The sequence below is a fragment of the Urocitellus parryii genome, unplaced genomic scaffold (assembly GCF_045843805.1).
Source record: "Urocitellus parryii isolate mUroPar1 unplaced genomic scaffold, mUroPar1.hap1 Scaffold_3059, whole genome shotgun sequence".
Lineage (NCBI taxonomy): Eukaryota > Metazoa > Chordata > Mammalia > Rodentia > Sciuridae > Urocitellus > Urocitellus parryii.
Window position 1 is genome coordinate 23,953 of NW_027552831.1, and position 12,296 is coordinate 36,248.

At 38.8% G+C, this 12,296-nt stretch overlaps 1 pseudogene; it reads left to right on the top strand.

Moving 5' to 3' along the window:
• Positions 1-10,509: 10,509 nt before the first annotated feature.
• LOC144251928 (eukaryotic translation initiation factor 4E pseudogene) lies at positions 10,510-12,135 on the top strand (annotated as a pseudogene).
• The last annotated feature ends 161 nt before the right edge of the window (positions 12,136-12,296 follow it).

The following is a 12,296-nucleotide window of genomic DNA, read 5'->3' on the forward strand; positions in this document are numbered from 1 at the left end:
ACAAGGGAATCCTTCTCCAACCTCTCCACGTCAGCTAACTTTGGAAGCTAAGGCAGCCTTGAAAAAAGTTGAAGTTGCAATTAAAAATGCACAGCTTACTAGAATAGATCCTAAAGAAATAGTGTATTTATTAATATTTCCAACTGAACATACCCCAACAGGAGCCATATGGCAAAGATTAGGAGTTATTGAGTGGATTTATTTATCCCACTCTCCTCAAAAAACATTAATTCCTTTTCATGATTCTATAGCTCAATTAGTAATTAAAGGTAGAACTAGGATTTTACAATTAATTGGATCTGAGCCTGATATCATAATTATTCCATTTTCTGCTCAACAAACTAACTGGCTTTTTCAAACTTCTAACTATTGGCAGATAGCTTTTGCTGATTTCCCTGGACAGATAGATAGCCATTATCCTCGTGATAAGATTGTACAATTTGCATCATTAACATCACTCATTTTTCCAAAAATTGTACGAACTTATCCAATAGAGGGAGCCTTATCGGTATTCACAGATGGTTCTAACTCCGGTAAGGCAGGTTTTTTCAGTCGTGTTCACACAGAGGTGATATAAACTTCTTATACTTCTGCCCAAAAAGCAGAGCTTCAAGCTCTGATCTGTGCCTTAGATTACTTTTCAAATGAGCCTATTAATATTTATTCTGACAGCTTATATGCAGTCGGAGTTACCAAAAATATTGAAACTTCAATGATTGGGTTTACTTCATCACAAGAGTTATTTGAATTATTTCATAATTTACAAAAGACAATGCTAATGCGAAAGTACCCATGTTTCATAGGACACATTCGAGCCCATACTAATCTTCCTGGACCTCTAGTTTCAGGTAATGACAAAATTGATAAGTTAGTAGCCTTTTGTCAACAGATGTCTTCATATGACTGTGCACTAGCTTCCCATTCCTTGCACCATCAAAATGCTTCTAGCTTACGTAAAAAATTTAGTATTACCAGAGAACAAGCTCGTCAGATTGTAAGCCAATGCCCAAAGTGTGTTATTCACACTCCATCTCCGCCATCAGGGGTAAATCCCCGTGGATTAAAACCAAATCAGATATGACAAATGGATGTAACTCATATTCCTCAATTTGGTAAGCAATGTTATGTGCATGTCATAGTGGACACTTATTCTAGATTTATTTTTGCCACAGCACATACTAAGGAAAATGCTCAACATGTAATTTCTCATTGCTTAGCAGCTTTTTCCGTTTTAGGGTGCCCTATGCAGATTAAAACAGATAATGCTCCAGCTTACGTAAGCTCTTCTTTTCAACAATTTTGTCAAGAGTTTAAAATTAATCATAAAACAGAAATTCCTTATAACCCCCAAGGTCAAGCCATTGTGGAACGAGCTCATTTATCTATTAAGCTTCAATTACAAAAATTAAAAGGGGGGAATAGGATTGTCACTCCCCAAAATAGCCTTAATCATGCCTTGTTTGTTTTAAATTTTTTAAACTGTGATGCAGAAGGTCACACTGCTGCTGAGAGACAAATGTCTCCTTCAGTAACAGGCCCCTTAGGCAGAGTTCTGTGGAAAGACTTACAGACTGGTCAGTGGAAGGGACCAGATCCGGTAATAATGTGGGGAAAAGGCCATGCTTGTATCTTCCCAGAAGGTGCCTTCCGTCCTATTTGGGTGCCTGAATGTGCTATCAGACATGGAGGAGATAGAACCCAGATTCCAGCGACTGAGGATCAACCCAGAGGAGCCACTACCCAGAAGGAGGAGATTTCGGAAAAGGATGAAGAAAGACCAGATTGAACCAGTCGAAAAGCTGATTTCGTGGAAAGACATAAAGAAGCTAACAACCCAGGCTTCCCAAATACTTCGACGCCTAGGAAAAAACAGGACCCCAGTCTTGATGGTAGCGACAGTAATTGCCCTACTGGGCTGTTAGGTAAAAGGGAATCAAGTAGACACTTATTGGACATATTCCCCAGATCCACCCCTGGTAAATCCAGCTGTGTGGACTGGAGAATCTATTCCAGTATTTACTAATGACTCACTCATGATGGGAGGATTTACAGATACTCATATTACTCCCCATCATGTGACTAGATTTAATTATTCTGGCTACAGTGCCCAATTACCCTTGTGTTGGTCACATGATAAACATGCTGGCTGTCTGAAAGTATCATTTGAAGAAAAGACAGCGATTGGTAAACCTAGATTGACAAATAATTCTATTTATGGGGACTTAAAACTTAATATTAGATCAGTAATTAAAATGGGACTTTCCCATAACAAGCCAGTCATTTCTGCAAAACCTCCACAGATATCCCACTGTCCAAATAGTTCTATAATTGAGATCGACACCTTTCCTAAATGGATGGATTGTGTAAATGCCTTTCCTGTACAACATAAGGTGTCTAAAGATAGTGGGTATATTTTAGACTGGTCTCCAAAGATTGATAAAAGACAATTACGAAGAAATTCTGCTATGACACCTGCAGGATTTGTCAGTAATATTTTGACTTATAGTGAAGGAGGTATTCAAAAAGATATTTGGCGCTTAATTGCTGCCTCAGAGTATTTACATTTTACAGATAAGCCTTTACCAAAATTTGTCGGCAAGAACTGTAAAGAGGGATCTTGCTATGGCTTAAGAGCTTGTGTCCAATCTCCTTATGTTTTAATTATTGGAAATGTAAAAGTTAAATGGATGGGTGACAGATATGTTATTGCTTGTAATAAGTGCAACCTAACCAATTGTATTACTAGGTACAATGGAGTAAAAGGAGTACTGATACTTCATCAGCCCTCTTTTGTTTTATTACCTGCTAATATTTCAGAGCCATAGTATGCTGATGCTGGTTTACAAGTCTTGCAGCAAATTCATGCTCAGCTAACAAGACCTAAACGTGCTATTGGAGTCATAATAGTTGGTGTCTTAGCACTGGTCTCATTTATTGCCTCAACTGTCTCTGCGTCTCTGACGTTGTCTCAAAATATTCAGCATGCAAAATTTCTTAATAATTTAGCTCAAAATACTTCCAAGGCTCTGCGTAATCAAGTAAATATTGATGAAAGGATTGAAACTAAATTAAATGCCTTAGAGGCAACTGTTATAGACATAGGTAATGAACTTTCAGCCTTAAAATTTAAGGAGAGGCTTAAATGCCATGCTAATTATAAGTATGTATGTGTTACAGCTGCCAAGTACAATGCTTCTCTCTGGGATTGGGAGAAAGTTAAAAACCATTTATTAGGTATTTGGCAAAATAGTAATAATAGCTTGGATATTCTGGAACTTCATCACCATATCCAAGACATTCAAAATAATAAAGCTGATTTTTCAGATCCTTCTTCTTTGGCTAACCAAATATTGAAGGAGTTAAATGGATTCAACCCTGGAAATATTCTTAAACACTCCGCTTGGTACATTATTGGATTATTCTCTTTGCTGTTAATTCTCTTTTGTATTGTAACTATAGGATGGCGAGTCTTCCAATCAAGAATCCAGGAACTCCAGAGAATGAACCGCCGCCTCATTTTTAAGACAAAAAAGGGGGAATATGTTGGGAGCCATTCTCACACGTGATCGGGTGCCTCCCGTTGAGGGTCTGAGGCACTTTGGCATAAGTGGAAGTTTTTCCCGGCCCTCTCCTGATGAGAGAGCCCATCCGTGTGGGGGTGTGCCTGACCACTGACCCCGGGGACCCAATCGCTGACCCTGACCTTGGAGTGCAGCCCCCCCTCAACCTTCATTGGATGGAATTCTCCCCTGAATCTCTGGTTCCCTAATAAAAGGCTACTCCCCGGCGTGCTCGCTCTCTCTCTCCTGCTAGCCCTGAGTAATCCTTGCTGCCCTGCTGGGCGGCTAGAGGAGCGAACCAGAGAGGGGAGCCATCTCGGACCTAGCAATAGAATTAAGGTAATTGAGTCTTGTGTTTTTATTTCGATCTCGTCTAACCAACTTTATGCCTAGAACCTCATTAATGAAACCACTGCGCAGGCCGCGTGGTAGATTTGGCGCCCAACGTGGAGCATTCTAGATTAGTTAGATTGAGTGGGAGCGCGCTATAAAGATAAGGAAAAAAGATATAAGGATAAGGAAAAAGGAAATAAAGAAATAAAGGAAAAAGATAAAGATAAAGGAAGAGGTGACGTTTGGGTCACAAAAGTACCTGGAGTTATTGAAGGAAAGAGACATTAAATTAATTAAAATGGGAAACTCAACTTCTACTGATAAGGAAATGTACCTGACTATTTTAGACAGTATAATTAATCAGAAAGGGAAACAGATAAAGAAAACTCAGTTATTACAATTTTTAAAGATTGTAGGTGAATATTGTCCTTGGTTTTGCGAACAGGAATCTCCAAATTTACTTACTTGGGAGAAATTAGGAAGGAAATTACAGAGAGTTTGTATTTCTAATGAATTACCTGGAGGCATTGAAAATATACAGAAAACATGGACAGCTCTAGAAGTTTGTCTTTTTGAATATATGGGCCAGAGTTCGTGGCCCCCTGAGGACCTTTTAAAAGGCATTCAACGAGCTGTTAGGTCTATTCAAATGGAGAATCAGCCTGAGGCTAAGTTAATTCCCTTTCCCTTAAGCCCTTTAAAAACAAAGGCACTAAGGGCCAAGCCAAAGGTTCGAAATGTGAACTTAAACTCGCAGCGCCATGCGGAGGATTCAGATGGCGTGGATGAGCCCACCTTCTCGCCGCCATCATTCCCTCCTGGCGGGAGCCGAGCAACAATATGGGGAATTCCAGGGAAGGTCGCACAGTGTGACGTCACTGGCGCCGACCAGAACAGTCCGCGATTTTTACCGGGACAGGGACAAAGATCACAGACAGTTTTCTTAGGACCTTCAAGGACAGTTGAATTAAATCCTGAAACGGGGCCAGAACAAATTCCTACTGGGATTTTCAGGCCGCTTCCTGATAATACTGTAGGTTTAATTTTGGGATGAAATAATTTGAAGGGAGCCATTGAGGTAATACCTGGTGTGATAGATTCAGGATTTAAAGAACAGCTATATGTTACTGTAAAAGCCAATTATCCCCTAAGACTCACCCCAAAGGATACTTTTGCCCAATTAATATTATTGCCTTGTGTCTCTGAAAGGCACCTGCTGGCAGATTCAGTTTCTAAGCAGCCAGACAGAGTATATTGGTCACAGTTAGTAAGACAAGAACGCCCTTTATTAAAACTTAGAATTAATAATAAAAATTTTCTAGGAATAATCGACACAGGAGCCGATATTTCGGTATTGTCTAGTCGGTTTTGGCCTAGAAACTGGCCTTTGCATGTAGCACCAGCTAACCTAGAGGGAATAGGACAGGTTTCACAGCCTGCTCAAAGTGCCAACTATCTCCATTGGGAAGATTCTGATGGGAACAGTGGAGTATTTAAGCCTTATGTGTTAGAGTCTTTACCAGCTAACCTATGGGGAAGAGATATTTTAACCAAAATGGGATTATTATTAGTTACTCCAAATTCTATAAGGTCAGTTGAGGAAGTTAATCAGAGGTATTTTCCTAGAGATGACAGGGAGACCTTTCAGGAAGAGTATCTGTTTACAAGCCAGTCTCCACGACAAAGATTAGTAAATGCTCCAAACCAAAATTTTTACTAGGGGCCCTGAGCACTTCCCCAATCCCTAAGACAGCTGAAAAAATCACCTGGCTCACAGAGGAGCCTATATGGATTTCTCAGTGGCCCATCTCAGGGGAAAAACTTAAAATAATTCATAGATTAGTTGAGGAACAATTTCAGGCTGTTAGGTCTATTGAACCAACGCTTAGTCCTTGGAACACACCTATTTTTGTTATTAGGAAAAAGTCAGGAAATTGGAGATTACTACAGGATTTAAGGGCAATAAATCATGCAATTCAGCCTATGGGATCATTACAGCCAGGACTTCCCTCCCCCACAGCCATTAGATTATAGCTTGATGGTAATAGATTTAAAAGACTGCTTTTTCTCTATAAGGTTGCATCCTGAAGATTGTGAAAGGTTTGCTTTCACTGTCCCAGCAATTAATTTTAAGGAACCTGTTAAGAGATATTGCTGGAAGGTTCTTCCTCAGGGAATGCGTAATAGTCCTACACTGTGTCAAAAATACGTTGATCAGGCAATAGATCCCATAAGGAATAGCTTTCCTGATGCATATATTATTCATTTTATGGATGATATATTATTGGCTCATGCTAATCCAGAGACACTTTCAGAAATTTTTACTCAGTTAGAGGCTTCACTTACAGCAATGGGTTTATGTATAGCTCCTCAAAAAATTCAAAAGGTGTCTCCTTTTCAATATTTAGGCCAGATAATTCAAGGACGTACAATCCGTCCTCAAAATCTTCAGATAAGAGTTAAGGAGTTACGTACCCTTAACGATTTTCAAAAATTATTGGGAGATATTAATTGGCTAAAGCCATCCTTAAAACTAACTACTTCTGAGTTAAGTCCTTTATTTCAGATATTACAAGGGAATCCTTCTCCAACCTCTCCACGTCAGCTAACTTTGGAAGCTAAGGCAGCCTTGAAAAAAGTTGAAGTTGCAATTAAAAATGCACAGCTTACTAGAATAGATCCTAAAGAAATAGTGTATTTATTAATATTTCCAACTGAACATACCCCAACAGGAGCCATATGGCAAAGATTAGGAGTTATTGAGTGGATTTATTTATCCCACTCTCCTCAAAAAACATTAATTCCTTTTCATGATTCTATAGCTCAATTAGTAATTAAAGGTAGAACTAGGATTTTACAATTAATTGGATCTGAGCCTGATATCATAATTATTCCATTTTCTGCTCAACAAACTAACTGGCTTTTTCAAACTTCTAACTATTGGCAGATAGCTTTTGCTGATTTCCCTGGACAGATAGATAGCCATTATCCTCGTGATAAGATTGTACAATTTGCATCATTAACATCACTCATTTTTCCAAAAATTGTACGAACTTATCCAATAGAGGGAGCCTTATCGGTATTCACAGATGGTTCTAACTCCGGTAAGGCAGGTTTTTTCAGTCGTGTTCACACAGAGGTGATATAAACTTCTTATACTTCTGCCCAAAAAGCAGAGCTTCAAGCTCTGATCTGTGCCTTAGATTACTTTTCAAATGAGCCTATTAATATTTATTCTGACAGCTTATATGCAGTCGGAGTTACCAAAAATATTGAAACTTCAATGATTGGGTTTACTTCATCACAAGAGTTATTTGAATTATTTCATAATTTACAAAAGACAATGCTAATGCGAAAGTACCCATGTTTCATAGGACACATTCGAGCCCATACTAATCTTCCTGGACCTCTAGTTTCAGGTAATGACAAAATTGATAAGTTAGTAGCCTTTTGTCAACAGATGTCTTCATATGACTGTGCACTAGCTTCCCATTCCTTGCACCATCAAAATGCTTCTAGCTTACGTAAAAAATTTAGTATTACCAGAGAACAAGCTCGTCAGATTGTAAGCCAATGCCCAAAGTGTGTTATTCACACTCCATCTCCGCCATCAGGGGTAAATCCCCGTGGATTAAAACCAAATCAGATATGACAAATGGATGTAACTCATATTCCTCAATTTGGTAAGCAATGTTATGTGCATGTCATAGTGGACACTTATTCTAGATTTATTTTTGCCACAGCACATACTAAGGAAAATGCTCAACATGTAATTTCTCATTGCTTAGCAGCTTTTTCCGTTTTAGGGTGCCCTATGCAGATTAAAACAGATAATGCTCCAGCTTACGTAAGCTCTTCTTTTCAACAATTTTGTCAAAAGAGTTTAAAATTAATCATAAAACAGAAATTCCTTATAACCCCCAAGGTCAAGCCATTGTGGAACGAGCTCATTTATCTATTAAGCTTCAATTACAAAAATTAAAAGGGGGGAATAGGATTGTCACTCCCCAAAATAGCCTTAATCATGCCTTGTTTGTTTTAAATTTTTTAAACTGTGATGCAGAAGGTCACACTGCTGCTGAGAGACAAATGTCTCCTTCAGTAACAGGCCCCTTAGGCAGAGTTCTGTGGAAAGACTTACAGACTGGTCAGTGGAAGGGACCAGATCCGGTAATAATGTGGGGAAAAGGCCATGCTTGTATCTTCCCAGAAGGTGCCTTCCGTCCTATTTGGGTGCCTGAATGTGCTATCAGACATGGAGGAGATAGAACCCAGATTCCAGCGACTGAGGATCAACCCAGAGGAGCCACTACCCAGAAGGAGGAGATTTCGGAAAAGGATGAAGAAAGACCAGATTGAACCAGTCGAAAAGCTGATTTCGTGGAAAGACGTAAAGAAGCTAACAACCCAGGCTTCCCAAATACTTCGACGCCTAGGAAAAAACAGGACCCCAGTCTTGATGGTAGCGACAGTAATTGCCCTACTGGGCTGTTAGGTAAAAGGGAATCAAGTAGACACTTATTGGACATATTCCCCAGATCCACCCCTGGTAAATCCAGCTGTGTGGACTGGAGAATCTATTCCAGTATTTACTAATGACTCACTCATGATGGGAGGATTTACAGATACTCATATTACTCCCCATCATGTGACTAGATTTAATTATTCTGGCTACAGTGCCCAATTACCCTTGTGTTGGTCACATGATAAACATGCTGGCTGTCTGAAAGTATCATTTGAAGAAAAGACAGCGATTGGTAAACCTAGATTGACAAATAATTCTATTTATGGGGACTTAAAACTTAATATTAGATCAGTAATTAAAATGGGACTTTCCCATAACAAGCCAGTCATTTCTGCAAAACCTCCACAGATATCCCACTGTCCAAATAGTTCTATAATTGAGATCGACACCTTTCCTAAATGGATGGATTGTGTAAATGCCTTTCCTGTACAACATAAGGTGTCTAAAGATAGTGGGTATATTTTAGACTGGTCTCCAAAGATTGATAAAAGACAATTACGAAGAAATTCTGCTATGACACCTGCAGGATTTGTCAGTAATATTTTGACTTATAGTGAAGGAGGTATTCAAAAAGATATTTGGCGCTTAATTGCTGCCTCAGAGTATTTACATTTTACAGATAAGCCTTTACCAAAATTTGTCGGCAAGAACTGTAAAGAGGGATCTTGCTATGGCTTAAGAGCTTGTGTCCAATCTCCTTATGTTTTAATTATTGGAAATGTAAAAGTTAAATGGATGGGTGACAGATATGTTATTGCTTGTAATAAGTGCAACCTAACCAATTGTATTACTAGGTACAATGGAGTAAAAGGAGTACTGATACTTCATCAGCCCTCTTTTGTTTTATTACCTGCTAATATTTCAGAGCCATAGTATGCTGATGCTGGTTTACAAGTCTTGCAGCAAATTCATGCTCAGCTAACAAGACCTAAACGTGCTATTGGAGTCATAATAGTTGGTGTCTTAGCACTGGTCTCATTTATTGCCTCAACTGTCTCTGCGTCTCTGACGTTGTCTCAAAATATTCAGCATGCAAAATTTCTTAATAATTTAGCTCAAAATACTTCCAAGGCTCTGCGTAATCAAGTAAATATTGATGAAAGGATTGAAACTAAATTAAATGCCTTAGAGGCAACTGTTATAGACATAGGTAATGAACTTTCAGCCTTAAAATTTAAGGAGAGGCTTAAATGCCATGCTAATTATAAGTATGTATGTGTTACAGCTGCCAAGTACAATGCTTCTCTCTGGGATTGGGAGAAAGTTAAAAACCATTTATTAGGTATTTGGCAAAATAGTAATAATAGCTTGGATATTCTGGAACTTCATCACCATATCCAAGACATTCAAAATAATAAAGCTGATTTTTCAGATCCTTCTTCTTTGGCTAACCAAATATTGAAGGAGTTAAATGGATTCAACCCTGGAAATATTCTTAAACACTCCGCTTGGTACATTATTGGATTATTCTCTTTGCTGTTAATTCTCTTTTGTATTGTAACTATAGGATGGCGAGTCTTCCAATCAAGAATCCAGGAACTCCAGAGAATGAACCGCCGCCTCATTTTTAAGACAAAAAAGGGGGAATATGTTGGGAGCCATTCTCACACGTGATCGGGTGCCTCCCGTTGAGGGTCTGAGGCACTTTGGCATAAGTGGAAGTTTTTCCCGGCCCTCTCCTGATGAGAGAGCCCATCCGTGTGGGGGTGTGCCTGACCACTGACCCCGGGGACCCAATCGCTGACCCTGACCTTGGAGTGCAGCCCCCCCTCAACCTTCATTGGATGGAATTCTCCCCTGAATCTCTGGTTCCCTAATAAAAGGCTACTCCCCGGCGTGCTCGCTCTCTCTCTCCTGCTAGCCCTGAGTAATCCTTGCTGCCCTGCTGGGCGGCTAGAGGAGCGAACCAGAGAGGGGAGCCATCTCGGACCTAGCAATAGAATTAAGGTAATTGAGTCTTGTGTTTTTATTTCGATCTCGTCTAACTAACTTTATGCCTAGAACCTCATTAATGAAACCACTGCGCAGGCCGCGTGGTAGAAAATTGTATACCATTGCCCCTTTATGTTCTTCAAGACTGATTATTTGAAGATGGCGACTGTGGAACCGGAAACCACCCCTTCTCCTAATCCCCCGCCTACAGAAGAGGAGAAAACAGAATCTAATCAGGAGGTTGCTAACCCAGAACACTATATAAAACATCCTCTACAGAACAGATGGGCACTCTGGTTTTTTAAAAATGATAAAAGTAAAACTTGGCAAGCAAACCTTCGACTGATCTCTAAGTTTGATACTGTTGAAGACTTTTGGGCTCTATACAACCATATCCAGTTGTCTAGTAATTTAATGCCTGGCTGTGACTACTCACTTTTTAAGGATGGTATTGAGCCTATGTGGGAAGACGAGAAAAACAAACGGGGCGGAAGATGGCTCATTACATTGAACAAACAGCAGAGACGAAGTGACCTCGATCGTTTTTGGCTAGAGACACTGCTGTGCCTTATTGGAGAATCTTTTGATGACTACAGTGATGATGTATGTGGAGCTGTTGTTAATGTTAGAGCTAAAGGTGATAAGATAGCAATATGGACTACTGAATGTGAAAACAGAGAGGCTGTTACACATATAGGGAGAGTATACAAGGAAAGGTTAGGACTTCCTCCAAAGATAGTGATTGGTTATCAGTCCCATGCAGACACAGCTACTAAGAGCGGCTCCACCACTAAAAATAGGTTTGTTGTTTAAGAAGACACCTTCTGAGTATTCTCATAGGAGACTGCGTCAAGCAATCGAGATTTGGGAGCTGAACCAAAGCCTCTTCAAAAGCAGAGTGGACTGCATTTAAATTTGATTCCATCTAAATGTTACTCAGATATAAGAGAAGTCTCATTCGCCTTTGTCTTGTACTTCTGTGTTCATTTTTTTTTTTTAATTTTTATTATAGTGTCCACTATCCCAATCAAAGAATTCACAGTCCACATCATCCCCAGAATCCATAAATGTGTTCCTGGCCCACTCTGTATTAGCTTAGTAGAATTACCATTACAAACAAGTTTTACCCATCCACAATATTCAAAAGAACTTGCGTTTCTATACCTTAATAGGAAAAAAATTGAGTTTATGTTCCATTGTATGCAGGGGCATATTTTGCTGGTTTGAAAGAGTATGATGCATACAGTTTTCTAGCAATTTTCTTTGTTTCTTTTGACAGCATTATCTTTGCTGTACTCTTGCTGATGGCTGCTAGATTTTAATTTATTTGTTTCCCTACTTGATAACATTAGTGATTCTGATTTCAGTTTTCCATTTGTTTTGCTTTTGTTTTTCCTCATGTAACATTGGTGAAGGATCCAGGAATATGACACAAAGGTGGAATAAACATTAATTTTGTGCATTCTTTGGTAATTTTTTTGTTTTTTGTAACTACAAAACTTTGCTACAAATTTATGCATTTCATTCAAATCAGTGATCTATGTTTGTGTGATTTCCTAAACATAATTGTGGATTATAAAAAAATGTAACATCATAATTACATTCCTAACTAGAATTAGTATGTCTGTTTTTGTATCTTTATGCTGTATTTTAACACTTTGTATTACTTAGGTTATTTTGCTTTGGTTAAAAATGGCTCAAGTAGAAAAGCGGTCCCATTCATATTAAGACAGTGTACAAAACTGTAAATAAAATGTGTACAGTGAATTGTCTTTTAGACAACTAGATTTGTCCTTTTATTTCTCCCATTTCTATAGAAGGAATTTGTACTTCTTATTGCAAGGCAGTCTCTATTGTGTCTTCTCTTGTAGTGTCTTCCACTTGAACAGCATAAGTTTGGAGCACTAGTTTGATTATGTTTATTACAATTTTTAATAAATTGAATA